Here is a 13,688-nt window from a genome sequence, read left to right as displayed (position 1 = left end):
GCTGAGGCAGGAGGATCCCAAGTTTGAGGTCAGCCTTAGCAATTTAGAGAGGCCTTAGCAAGTTAGTAAGACTTTGTCTCAAAATAAAAAGTGCTGGGAATGTGGCTTAGTGAACTAAGCACCCCTGGGTTCAATACCTTGTACACACACAAAAAAAAGGCTATATGAGAAATAGATTTGAGATTGACAAGGACTTTCTGTCTTTTCCTTCCTTCCTTCCTTCCTTCCTTCCTTCCTTCCTTCCTTCCTTCCTTCCTTCCTTCCTTCCTTCCTTCCTTCCCTCCTTCCTTTCTTCCTTTCTTCCTCTCCTCTTTTTTTTCCTGTACTGGGGATCAAACCAGGGTCTCACACATAGTTGGGCAAGTGCTCTACCACTAAGCTACATCCTCAGTGATGAGGTCTGTCTTTTGAATGTTTTAACTTACCTGTTTCAGATATAGAAGGGAAGAGGCCATGGCAGGTTGACAGACATGGAGTTCAGGTGGAGGAGGAGGCTGATCCGTCCAGGAGCTAAGTCAAGATGAAGACTGTGTAATCGAGTATTGCCTTTTTTCGTCCATGGCATTTTGTTGTTGGTGGTTTTTTCTTTCTTTCCTTCCTTCCTTCCTTCCTTCCTTCCTTCCTTCCTTCCTTCCTTCCTTCCTTCCTTCCTTCCTTTCTTTCTTTCTTTTTTTTTGTGGTAGAAGGGATTGACCCAGGGGTGCTTAACCACTGAGTCACATTCCCAGGAAATAGGGTCTTACTAAGTTTCTTAGGGCTTCGCTAAATTGTTGAGGCTGGCTTTGAACTCACAATCCTCCTGCCTAACTTCCAAAACCACTGAGATTATAGGTCTGCACCACTGCCACTGTGCCTGGTTCTCCATGGTATTTGGAGAGGGAACAAAAGAAGGAGAGAAGATCAAGTTCTGGAATGACTAGAGTAACTGGTTCATGCAAGAAGTTGTTCCTCCTGGTTACCAGTTTGAATTGGTTAAGATCGAAATCATCTGGCCTTATGGCTTCCTGCTTGTGACATTATTTTGTTCTCAGATCCGTGAGAAAGGCAGATGAAAAGAAGAAATGAATAGAAGATTATCTCCCCATATTTGAATAGAACTATCTTGTGATAAGGAAATTTAAAAAGTTATCTGGCTTGAGATAATCTTTGAGGAAAGGTTTTTGTTTTTGTTTTTGTTTTGTACTGAGCAGGGGCACTCAACCATTGAGCCACATCTCCAGCCCTATTTTATATTTTATTTAGAGACAGGGTCTCACTGAGTTGCTCAGTGCCTCACCATTGCTGAGGCTGGCTTTAAACTCATGATCCTCCTGCGTCAGCCTCCGGTGCTGCTGGGATGACAGGTATGTGCTACAGCACCTGGCTAAGATAAATTTTTGTTGTTATTGTTTTTGATTTGTTGAGATATTGTAGCTGAAAGGAACCCTAGATATAATCTCATCTGATTTATTCATTTTACTGAGGGCTATACTGGTCAAGAGTATTTATTGTCCAAGAGCACAAACCATACCAAGTAGAAATAAGCAGTGTACATTGGAAAGTCAGACACACCTTGTCTAAAGCCCAACGATGCCTCTGTTTATGTCTTGGGGTTGGAGAACATCTCACATGAGTGAAGAGCTGAATTGTGCAGAGTAGAGTTTGCCAAAGGTGTTCCAGACAGAAGGAACAGAGGGAGGGCAAGCTACACAAAGAAAGAGATTTGGAGAAGATTCTTGAATGGAGATGGTGCACTTGGTGTTAATACTGGAGGGAGGAGAAATCCTGCGGTGCAAGGGAAGCAGTTGTCTGCTGACCCTGACTCAAAAACAAAACAAAACCGAAAAAGGGCCAGGCAAGTTGGTACATGCCTGTAATCCTGGTAACTCAGGAGGCTGAGGCAGAAGGATTGCAAGTTCAAGTCAAGCCTGTGAGAAACACGCTCACCTGTCCAAGCCCAAAAAATGAACTAAAAAACACAAGGTCCAGCAAAAAGCACAGCTCTACTTTAATGATGGTCTGCAAGACTGGGTGCCTGGTGGATAGGACACACATAGGGTACAACCAGCATTTTATCCCCTAAAGTGCAAGATCCCACTTCTGGGTTCCTCAGTGGCTGAATACTATGGGGTACACAATCTTCCTGAACATTACCTAGGTGTTTTACTGACTTTTTTTTTTTTTTTTTTTTTTTGGTGATTCTGGGGATTGAAACTAGGGGCTTATGCATGCAAGATTTTACTGGGTTATTTAAAGAAATGTATCTTTATCACATGGGACCATGCTAGTGGCAACTCAAAAAAAAAAAAAAAAAAAAAAAAAAGAAAGAAAAAAAGTATACTTTTAGTTGTTGTTCCCACTTCCCTTTGTCCTTTTGGCACCTACACTTCAGCTCTGTTGGTCAGCCATGGGGCGGGGGCTGCTTCCTTCTCACCTTCTGTTAGCAAGGGGGCTTTGAATTTTTACACTCCAGTGTTAATTTCTTCCAACTGTTCATTTTGTTCTCCTTCCAGCTTAGATCTCCTTTTCTTAGATCCCAAGTCAGTGGTAAAGTGCCCCTGGGTTTAATCCCCAGTACCTAAAATATTTATTTATTTATTTTTTAGTTCTCGGAGGACACAACATCTTTGTTGGTATGTGGTGCTGAGGGCCATTGCCAAGTAGGAATGACGCATCGAAATTTCCTTGTCAGCGTACCCCATGTTACATGGACTTGCCTTGGAAATTCGCTGTGACATTGCATGTGTGTTTGAGAAAGGTGACCCTGCTCAAGAACGAGGGTGGATCCAGGTTTAGGGTGTATCCTGCAGGTTTTAGGAAGTATCCGGGTTTAGGATAATTTGGGTTTAAGGCATTCTGGTTTAAGACAATCTGGGTTTAGGGAAGTTCCAGGTTTAAGGTTATTTCCTGCTGAGAATAGGGCGTATCCTGATGCCTGAGTTCCCATTGAGTTCTTGTGGAATTGAGAAAGTATTTGGGACGTGAATTGTGTGGCGGCAGAACTTGGATTTCCCCAGAACGTGTGTAGAGGCCGGTGTGAGTTCGGGAATAAAGAATTGCTGTTTGAATCTACAAAGCTGTGAGTGCCTCCTGATCTTGTGCCCAGCCAAGACTGCGGCAATGTGGTGCTGAGGAGAAAGAAAGAGAGAGAGAATTTTTTTAATATTTATTTTTTAGTTCTTGGCGGACACAACATCTTTGTTGGTATGTGGTGCTGAGGATCGAACCCAGGCCTCACGCATGCTAGGCGAGCGCGCTACCACTTGAGCCACATCCCCAGCCCCCCAGTACCTAAAATAAATAAATAAATAAAAATCCCCCCAAATAAACAAAAAATAACCCTCCCCACCTCCAGTAGATTCAGTAGCTTTGGGATGGGAGACAGGATGTCTCACAATGTCAGTGATTCTGATGCACCAGGCAGTCCCCAGACCACACCATGAGAAATCACTTTTTATTAAAAAAAAAAAAGTTTTTAATCTTTAGAGACTAACAGAATTACCTGGATGATTTCTTAAACCACAGATTGCTGGGCCTATGCCCAGAGTTTCTGATTTACTAGGCTTAGGGTGGGATCTGAGAAATTCCCTTGTAATGCTAATGTTGCTGATCAGGAACTCCAGTTTGAGAACCACAGATGAAAAGCATATTGAGTATGTAGACCATTTCCTATCTTGATAATCCAGAAGAATTTTTGTTTCAGAGTAACTTTTTGGGGGGAGTATAGTTCAGTGGTAGAGTACCTGTCTAGCATGAGCAAGGCCTTGGGTTCAATCCCCAGCACTGCAAATGAAAAGAAAAAAAAAAAGTAACTTCTAAGAAATAATAGAATGGTATTTATGAAGCACTGATCACTCACAAACTTAAATTTAATTAAAGAACCATTTGTTCAGCATCTATTTCATATTGCCATCATGTGTGAAGGGTTACAAGAATGAAGAGCTTTCTTGATCTCAAAGGGAAAAAAGATTATATAAAATGTAAATAATAAAGCTGGATGTGGTGCTATGTGCCTGCAGTTCCAGCTTCTCAGGAGGCTGAGATTGGAGGATTACTTTGTTCATGAGACCAGCCTAGGCAATGTAGTGAGAACCTAACTCAAAACAAACAAACAAAAAACCCAACTAACCAACAAAACAAAAAAAGAAAATAAAAACAAACAATACTGAGCCTGGGGGTATAACTCAGTGGTAGACTGTGAGCTTAGCATGTGTAAGAGACCCTGGGTTCAATTGCTAGCACCAAAAAATAAATAAATAAAGGCAAGCATAAAAGTATGCATAAAGTACAGAGGTACAGAGGTAGAGGTAAAGAGTGGTGTTTAATTCCCTGGGTTCCACATAGGGTATTCAGGAGGTCTTGCTGAGGTTGGTAGCATCTACCTCAGGCTTTTTTTTTTTTTTTTTTGGTATCGAGGTATTCAACCACAGCCTCATGCATGGTAAACACTCTACCACAGATCTATGCCCTCAATTTTAAAAAAATATATATATTTTTTAAGTTGTCAATGGACCTTTATTTATTTATATGTGGTACTGAGAATCGAACCCAGAGCCTCACATATGCGTGCAAGCACCCTACCACTGAGCCACGACCCCATTCCTGTTTTGGGTTTTGAAAGATGAATTCCCAGTGAACAAAGTGGAAAAAATATAAAATAAGTCATGTAGCTAATCCTATGCTAAGATGATTTTAGAGATTATAAATACATCTTTGTGGCTGGAGCTCAAAGTTTAAAAAAGACAGGTAGAGATCATCAGAAAGGATATTGGTGAAAGAGACTGGAGCCAGATTCTGGAGGACTGAGAAGCCATGAAATGACAATCAATAATAGAATGCTGGAGGGAACCAAACAAAACCCTGAAGCCTTCTAGGGACTCTCAGGTCTGTTCTATCCATGGTAATGGCCTCACAATCCTCAGGACTGTCTCTTTGCACGCAACTCACATTGGGAGCTATTTTTATCACTAGCTCCAGGCTCTTTCGGACTCAAAAGAGAGTTGAAGGTGCAAGAATTTGGTGTGCACCATCCTTTGTGGGTTTGCAGAGTCTAGCTCTGTAACAGGAGTTCCTTTCATGTAACAGGGGTCCACTTTATGTCTTGAATATAAACCTTGCCCTTGACCACTGGTGGCTTATTTTTTCATACTAGGGATTGAACTCAGGACCCCTTAACCACTGAGTCACATCCCCAAACCTTTTTTATTTTGACACAGGATCTTGCTAAGTTGCCTGGGGCCTTGCTAAATTGCTGAGGCTGGCTTTGAACTTGGGATCCTCCTGCCTCAGCCTCCTAAATTGCTGGGATTATAGGTATGTGCCACTGAGCCTGGCTGGTGGTTTATTTTAAAACTGAAATTCTTTTTTTTTTCTTTCCTCATCTTCCTCTTCTCTTCCCTAATTTTGAGGGATAGGTTGGGAGAACAAGATTAACACTCTTCCTGATCTGAGTAACCAGTCCTTCCACTTATACCCCACTGTCTGAACAAAGCAACACTGGACCTGGAAGTGGGAAAACAGCTCTCTTAAGTATCAAGTGAATATTTTTTTAAATATTTATTTTTTAGTTTTCGGTGGACACAACATCTTTCATTTTATTTTTATGTGGTACTGAGGATCAAACCCAGCGCCCCGCACATGCCAGGCGAGCGCACTACCACTTGAGCCACATCCCCAGGCCGGATCAAGTGAATATTAATTACATCTATTAACAATATCTGGAAAACATCTCATATGGTGTTATGCTCGAAGACCACCAGAGACCCAAGATCAATGTAAGCAGCAAAGAGGTGTTTATTGCGAGCTAGCTTGGTCCTCCGCGCGCACACACAGCAACTGGTGACGCTGAGAGGCCCCGAGCCCAGGGTTTGCAGCAGTTTTATACATTCTTTGGAGAAGGCAGGGACTTCACATACATCATAGCATCTCTTAGCAAATCATCACACACCGTGGGAAAATCAAATAACAACTCTAAAACATGATTAGCACATTCACTGGCAGGAACAAATTGGGTAGGGATGATTGGTCAGTACAAAAGGGGTTGAAAGGGTAAAGTTTCTAAGCTGCAAAGCCTGAGTTAAAATGTAAAGGACCAGGCATTGTAAACCTGCTTCTAAACTGCAAAGCCTGGTTAAATTCCTGAGGCAGTTAAGACAATGCCCTACTAGCCATTTAGTTGATTTATAGCCTAGGACCCTGTGTAGCTTGTCACATAAGCATTCAAGACCCTGTGCAGCTTGTCACGTAGACATTCAGGGCCTGAACCAATCAGTTTAAATGTAACCCCCTCCTTAGGAATGACCTATCACTCTAGCCAGCCCTGTTCCCTCCAATGAATGTACCAATCAAGCCTAAGAATTATTGTTTGATTTTCCTGCTGTGTAAGATGATTTGTTAAAGGAGACTGTGATGTATGCAAAGCCCCTGCCCTCCCCAACAAGTGTACTTAAGCATTGTTCAACCCCTGCTCTGGGCTCTGGGCTGCTCTCTCCTCTTGAGTGGGCATGGAGCCCCAGCATGCTGGAATCTCAATAAATCCCCTTCTGCTAATTGCATGAGTGGTCTCTTGGTGATCTCTTCCTCGGACACTTCGCCGGTCCCTTACAGGGTATTCATTTGAACTGATTGGTTTAAGCCAAGAGGAGTGTATGTGCTGAACTACATAGGGGGTTTCCCAACATGTTATCAACCACCATAAACTACTGGGAGGGTCATCTGGCATCCCAGGTATTTCCCTGTCTCATGCTGATTGGTGGCTGCTAGGGGGTTGCTGTGGATCCCCACCTAGCCTGACTAAGTCTGGGACACCTGGGCAGCAGATCTCTCCTGTTATTTGTAGATAAACATTTAGCAGGGTGGGAATGTGCCTAGGAGTGCTCTGTGGGTCTTTCCAAGGACAAAGGTGATGTCCCTTCCTTGGACAGGCTTTGCTCTGAGGTAGAGGCTGGTTTTTCAATGGTTCCCTTTTTAAAACCCTTGGTTCCTCCTACCAGTTCGAATGGCAGCTTCTGTGACATGAGTCTGTTGCCTTTTTTTTTTTTGCTAGCAAAGCAATACTACTTCTTTTTTCCTTTTTTCTCAAAGCCTTGTCCTTGTTATTGGATCAGCATCAGGCACAATGACAGAGCTTTCAGTGTGAGGCCCAGATTAGTCCTTGGGGCCTTCTCTTTCACAGGAAAATAAAAGCAACAGGAAACTTTCTCAACTTTAAAGAGGGGAAGTGACTCACAGGCTTAACACAGAGAAAGATGGAGATATTCTGTAGGTGAAAGGGCAAGAGTCTTCTGAAGCAAAATAAGAGGTCAAAATAAGAGGAATTGAAACCAGTGTTGCTTTACCACTGAGCTCCATCTCTAGCCCTTTTTATTTTTGAGACAGGGTCTCACTAAGTTGCTTAAGGCCTTGCTAAATTGCTGAGTCTGGCCTCAAATTTACAATCCTTCTACCTTAGCTTCCCTAGTCATCCACACTTGGCACATTAGTGAGAAATCTTATGAGTAGGGATGGAGTAATAATAGATTGAATATTTGCTCAGAGAGTAACTTGATTTTACTATCATCACAGGGAGCTGAAACTCCAAACTGCCAAGATCCCGGCAACAAAAACACTCAGGGTCTCACTCTAAGGGAACTGGGCCGTGAGAAATAACCACAAAAGAGATAGAGATATCTTTTTCTTTAGGGGTCCTGTGATGGCTCCTCTGACCTTAAGGTCCCAAAAAAGAAGGAGAACCAGCATGTGCTTGTTGAGGGCCTCAGCTGAGTCAGGATGAAGCATGGCATATTGCCAGAAGGGAGTGGTCGATTGGCGACTGCCAGCAAGCCACTGAGATGATGATGGTTCCAGCAAGCCACTGAGATGATGATGGTTCCGTTAAGCTGTGTATTCAATTGTATATTTGACCTTCACGGTGTGGCAATAGGACGGCTCTTATGGGGTTCCGAGGGAGCATGCCAGCGACCCCCGGTGGAGAGGAGAGTGTTCCCAGGGAGCGTGTATGGAGTGCAATAAAGAGTTGCTGTTTTGAACCTACAAGAGCTTCGTGGCGGCATTTGTGCCCAGCCAGACTGCGGCATGTGCTGACCCTTTTATTGAGGTGAAGCCATTCAAATGAGGCAAGTGGTCAGGTTTCAGGGGGTTGAGTCTAGCTTCATGAAGTCTGCAGTCAACAAGTTGGCTGACATCTAGGAAGGACACACCCAAATGCAGAGCAAGGGGACTACAAAGGGCATTTCCATGGAACAATCTATCCCAAACAGGGCAAAGGAGTAAATCACAAAGGAATAGGTGAGCGTAGCTCCATTCATGGGGCTGCAGAAAGGCACGCCTACACATGAAGACACATTCTGCTACTTCAAGGATCGGGCAGTGTCTGGGGCCACTATGAATGTGGCCAGATCACAAAGAAAATAATCAACAGAGCCTCTACTGATCATGGGAAGGAAAATGCTGGTCACTCAGCGCGACAGCCCCCACACCAAACCTTGGTTCTTGTGTTCCAATGAAAGAAAAATTAAAGTCAGACACCAAAAGCCATGTAAGATAACTTTATTTTAAATGACAGTAGAGTAGAAATTAGGTGAGAATAAAGTACAAGTAAAGAAAGGCTCCAGCACAGAGCACTCAAGAGAGAATGACAAAGGAGATAATGCTGTCTCCAAATTTATTACTGTTTGATTGTTTACCAGGAGAACTGGGGACTACCCTCTATACTCTTTGCCATTGGGTGTTCAACTCCTCCTTCACATCTGGTGGTGGAGGTTTTGACCTTCGTTGGTCCCCTCCAGGACTGTCATGGTGGCCATCCTATGTAGAGGGGCTTACTCTGAAAGTCAATTACATGTTAATGTGGGCATTGGGGTCAGTAGCCAGTCAGAGGTTACCTTGCTGCCTCTGTGCTACTAAAGAACCCCCTTGTTCTGAGCTAGTAGGAGACACTTGGTACCATAACTTCTAATTTTATCTTGATGGGTCCTGTCAAGAGTTAATCCCAGCCAGGCGTGGTGGCATAGGGCTCTAATCCCAGTGGTTTGGGAGGCTGAAGCAGGAGGATCCCAGGTTCAAAGCCAGCCTCAGCAACAGCGAGGTGCTAAACAACTCAGTGAGACCCCACCTCTAAATAAAATACAAAATAGGGCTGTCAGACCTGGGGTTGTGGCTCAGCAATACAGCGCTTGCCTCACATGTGTGAGGCACTGGGTTTGATCTTCAGGAGCACCAATAAATAAATAAATAAATAAATAAATAAATAAATAAATAAATAAATAAATTGTGTCCACTTATAACTAAAAAATAAATATTTAAAAATTTTTGAAAAAAAATAAACAAAAGAAAGGTATTTAAAAACCCCATGTATACTTAAAACAAAACAAAACACTGGATGTAGCCAGTGGTTGAGTACCCCTGAGTTCAATCCCTGGTAACCTCCCCCGCAAAAAAGTTCCATAAATCCTTTCTTGAGGCATCCCCCTCCCCATTATCCCTTTAACTTTTGACTGTTTATCCTGAAGTTTTGCATATTCTGATGTTTTTCTACAGGCTATCTGCTACAAATTATTTATTCTGTCTTGGCAGTAACTTAAAGAAAACTCTTAAGAGTACTTAGAAGTAAACCTGTGACTTTGACATACATTTCACTTTCCATTGCTAGCTACTACCAACCCAATACCTGACAGATTACTGAGAAATATGTGTAGAATAGGGGTAGAGTGATAATATAGACTGAAAATTACATACAGCTTTATTGTAACAGTAGTCCTGTTGCTGAAAGCTTGGTCCTTGTCCCTGATACCAATCCAATGGGGACACAGTTGGTTTTTTTTTTTTTTTTGGTAGTGCTGGGGATTGAACCTAAGGCCTTGTGTATGCTAGATAAGTGTTCTACCAGCTGAGCTATATCCCCAGACTCAAGGACACAGTTGAGAAAAAGAAAAAAGAGGGTTTAATGCTTTGTTAGCAAAGGAGAAACACAGGGGATTCCTTCCCAAAGGCTGTGATTCTGCCCATCCATAGGAACAGAGGGTTTTTATAGAGGTGAAACAGAGAAAATAAGAATAGAGGAGAGACCAGAAAAAAAGAAGATCAAGGAGAAGTCTGAGAAAATAAGACTGGGAAAAGAAAAAAAAAAAAACATTTAAGTTTCAAAGCTCCAGGGATATAGTCAAAGCATCAAGTGAATGTTAGACCAGGATGCAAGAAAAGACCACTGACTCCAATTAAAATCAAATTAAAGCAAGCTTATTATTTCGACTGGCAGGGCTGCCTCTCCCTCCCAAAAAGGCGGGAACAAGACCGCCCCCGATCTTTCCTACAGCCCAGCTTTATAGCCCAGAAAGTTACACAAAGGGGGTGTTACAGATAACAGAACTCTGACAAGCATCACACTAATGGTAGTTTACACATTTTTTTTTTTTTGCTGGCCCCAACATCAGAATTTATGAGTGTTAGGGTCCGGCGGAGCGTCGGAGAAAGAGACCACACAAGAGACTGGCTCCATGCAATTGGCAAAAGGGGATTTATTGGGGATCCATTCCAGCACGCTGGGGCTCCATGCTCACTCAAGAAGGGAGAGCAGCCCAGAGCCCAGAGCAGAGGTCAAGCAGAGCTTAAGTACACTTTCTGGAGAGGGCGGTGGGCTTTGCATACATCAGAACAAATCATCATGAGGCACGGGAAAATTGAACAACAACTCTGAGACATGATTAGCACATTCATTGGCGGGAACAGGTTGGGCAACGGTGATTGGTCATTCCTAAGCAGGTTACACATTCAAACTGATTGGTTCGGGCCCTGTGAACTGCACAGGGCCCTAGGCTAAATGGCCAGTAGGGCGTTGTTTTAACTATCTCAGGAATCTGGGTGTAACAGAGGAACTTAATAATACCTAATCTTTTACATTCAAGCTTTCCAGTTTAGAAACTTTACCCTTTCATTAGGACCATTAGAGCCTCAGCGAGGATGGCCAGGGAAGGCCAATATTTATTAGGTGTCACTAAAGTTTCAGAGAGGGCTGCTATCTGGTCAGAGAGCCAGGCATGGGTGAGTTCAAGACAAGGGCAGGCATTCCAAGCAGGTTCAGAATTTGCAGTAATTTATAGTAAAGCCAAAATTATCTTTTCATGGCTTTGTGGCAAGATGTCTCCCAATTTTAATAAAAGATCAGGTTGGGTCTATCATGAACCCCTGTTATAGTCCATTTTAGCCCTTGCTGCTCTGACATTGTGACTTATTTTTTAAAGGGCATGTTTCTTTCTCTTCTTCTCTTTCTCCTCCTCCCTAATTTCTTCCCCTCCATAATCTCAGGAGTGCCTTTCTCACTCATTTCAGACAGAGTTATCAGTCCTTGAGGACACACCCGCCATTGGAAAAAAGTAATGTTAGATTTGGGGATATCACCAGAAGATCTCAGAAAAGATCAGCTCCCAAATTAAGAAGTGAATTACAACTCTGACAGAGAACATGTGGAATGCAGCCTTGGATTCACCTCTTTAAAAACCTCCTGTACCCTCTGATGGGCAGAATCACAGCCTCTGGGACAGGAATCCCCTGTGTTTCTCTGGTGCTAGCAAAGCAAAAAAAACTTTTTCCTTTTTCTCAAAAATGTGTCCTCATTACTGGATTGGCATTGGGTGCAAGGAGATGCTTTCAATAACATTACCTTATGGTACTGTTACTGTTTGGAGAGTTTAGGCTACACCTCTCATTATTTCATAAATATTCAGTCAAGTTGGCAGGAAAATAGGTTTTATTCAAAGCCAATTTAAGGAAATTTTTTGTTTCAAAATTTCCATCTTAGTTGATTGTGGTGGCACATTCCTGTAATCCCAGTTATTTAGGAGGCTGAGGCAGGAGGATCACAAATTCAAGGCCAGCCTCAGCAATTTAGCAAGGCCCTAAGAACTTATCAAGTTCAAAAAAAAAAAAAGTGCTCTTGGGGATATGACTCAATGGTAAAGCACCCCTGGGTTCAATTCCTAGTACCAAAACAAACAAAATGCCCCAAAACACATGAATCAATTTCCACCTTTGGAGGCTCTGTGGAAAGAAAAATTTAATAGAGAAGAGATAGCAATTTGAGAAAAAATTACAGTAAATACACATGCAGATTTAGTTAACCTGTGCCGGACTGGTGGGGCAGGGGGTAATCTCTACTTAGCCTCTTAGCTATTCCTCACCTTCTAGCCCTTTAGCCTTTACTTTCAGCATGAGGAAGTTGTCCTCAATTTCAACACCCCCCCCCAAAAAAAAAATCATTCAACTTTTCAATTTTAAAAATACCAAAAAATCTACAATGCCCAAAAGAGACTCTAGATATTAACTCAATGGTAAACTTTGGGGCGGGGGGATACTGAGAATTTAATCCAGGGCTGTTTAGCCACTGAGCTACATCTCTAGTCCTTTAAACTTCTTGAGACGGGGTGTTGCTAAATTGCTGAGGCTGGCTTTGAATTTGTAATCCTTCTGCTCCCCAAACACTGGGATTACAGACATATGCCACTGAGTCTAGCTAAATAAAGAGATTTTTATTTTATTTTTAGAGACAGGTGCTTTGCTATGTTGCCCAAACTGATCCCAAATTCCTGGACTCAAGGGCTCCACCCACTTCAGCCTCCCTGCGTGGTGAGACTACAGGTGTACCCCACCACACACAGCTAGGGATACATTTTTAAAAGAATATTTTTTAGTTGTTAATAGATCTTTATTTTATTCATTTATTTATATGCGGTGCTGAGAATCTGGAACCCAGTGCCTCACACATGCCACATGCTCTACCACTGAGCCACAACCCCAGCCCCAGGGATACATTTTTATGGGTCAATCTGGAGCTTTAAATATGATAAACAGTGTCCGGTCCCGCACACACATTGCTTAAGTAACCTAGGTGAATGCCTTCTAAGCTTCTCACAGTTTTAACTCCATAGCTTGACAAACAGCTTGTCTCTTGGGTTCCAGTGTTTTATAGCCTCTCCTTTGCCTCCACTGTAAAGATGGGATGGCACTACCTTTCCTAAGAGGTTGGAGACCAAAGCCAGTGGCAATCTCACTTGGAGGTCCCTTCCTCTCTCCAGGGAAGAAATCCACTAAACCTATACTTGGCCTTAGGTGGCCACACAATTTGTGTGCAAAAATAACCTGGTTCAAGCCCCTGTTACACAAGAAAAAACTGAGACTTGGATATTGATAATTTAGATTTCTTACGGAAAAAAAAAAAAATCAAGCAGTGATGGCCATGGTGGTGCAAACCTGTAATACCAGGGACTGGGAAGACTGAAACAGGAGTTTCAAAAGTTCAATACCAGCCTGGGCAATTCAGGGAGATCCTGTCTCAAAATCAAATTTAAAAAAGAATGGAGGCTGGACATGGTGGTACATAGCTGTAATCACAGAGGCTTGAGAGGCTGAGGCAGGAGGACTGCAAGTTCAAGACCAGCTGGAGATATGGCTCAGTAATAAAGCACTCTGTGGTCAATCCCTATTTCTGTTAGGGAAGAGAAAGATGAGAATGGTGGGAACATGAAGTTAAGAGAATAATCCTATAAAATAGGTCCACAGTGCCGACCTGTACATGCTTTCTTTTCCAAGAAGCTATTTACCTGCAGCCCTGACTGGCCTAAATGGACAGGACATGTCACATTCCTCAGCAAAACTACCTGTTAACTGCAGGAGAAATGCAGGCCCCAAATAATGTTGATAAATTACTCTTAAGGGGA

Source organism: Ictidomys tridecemlineatus, chromosome 4 (assembly GCF_052094955.1).
Source record: "Ictidomys tridecemlineatus isolate mIctTri1 chromosome 4, mIctTri1.hap1, whole genome shotgun sequence".
Lineage (NCBI taxonomy): Eukaryota > Metazoa > Chordata > Mammalia > Rodentia > Sciuridae > Ictidomys > Ictidomys tridecemlineatus.
Note: the sequence above shows the minus strand (reverse complement) of the source record.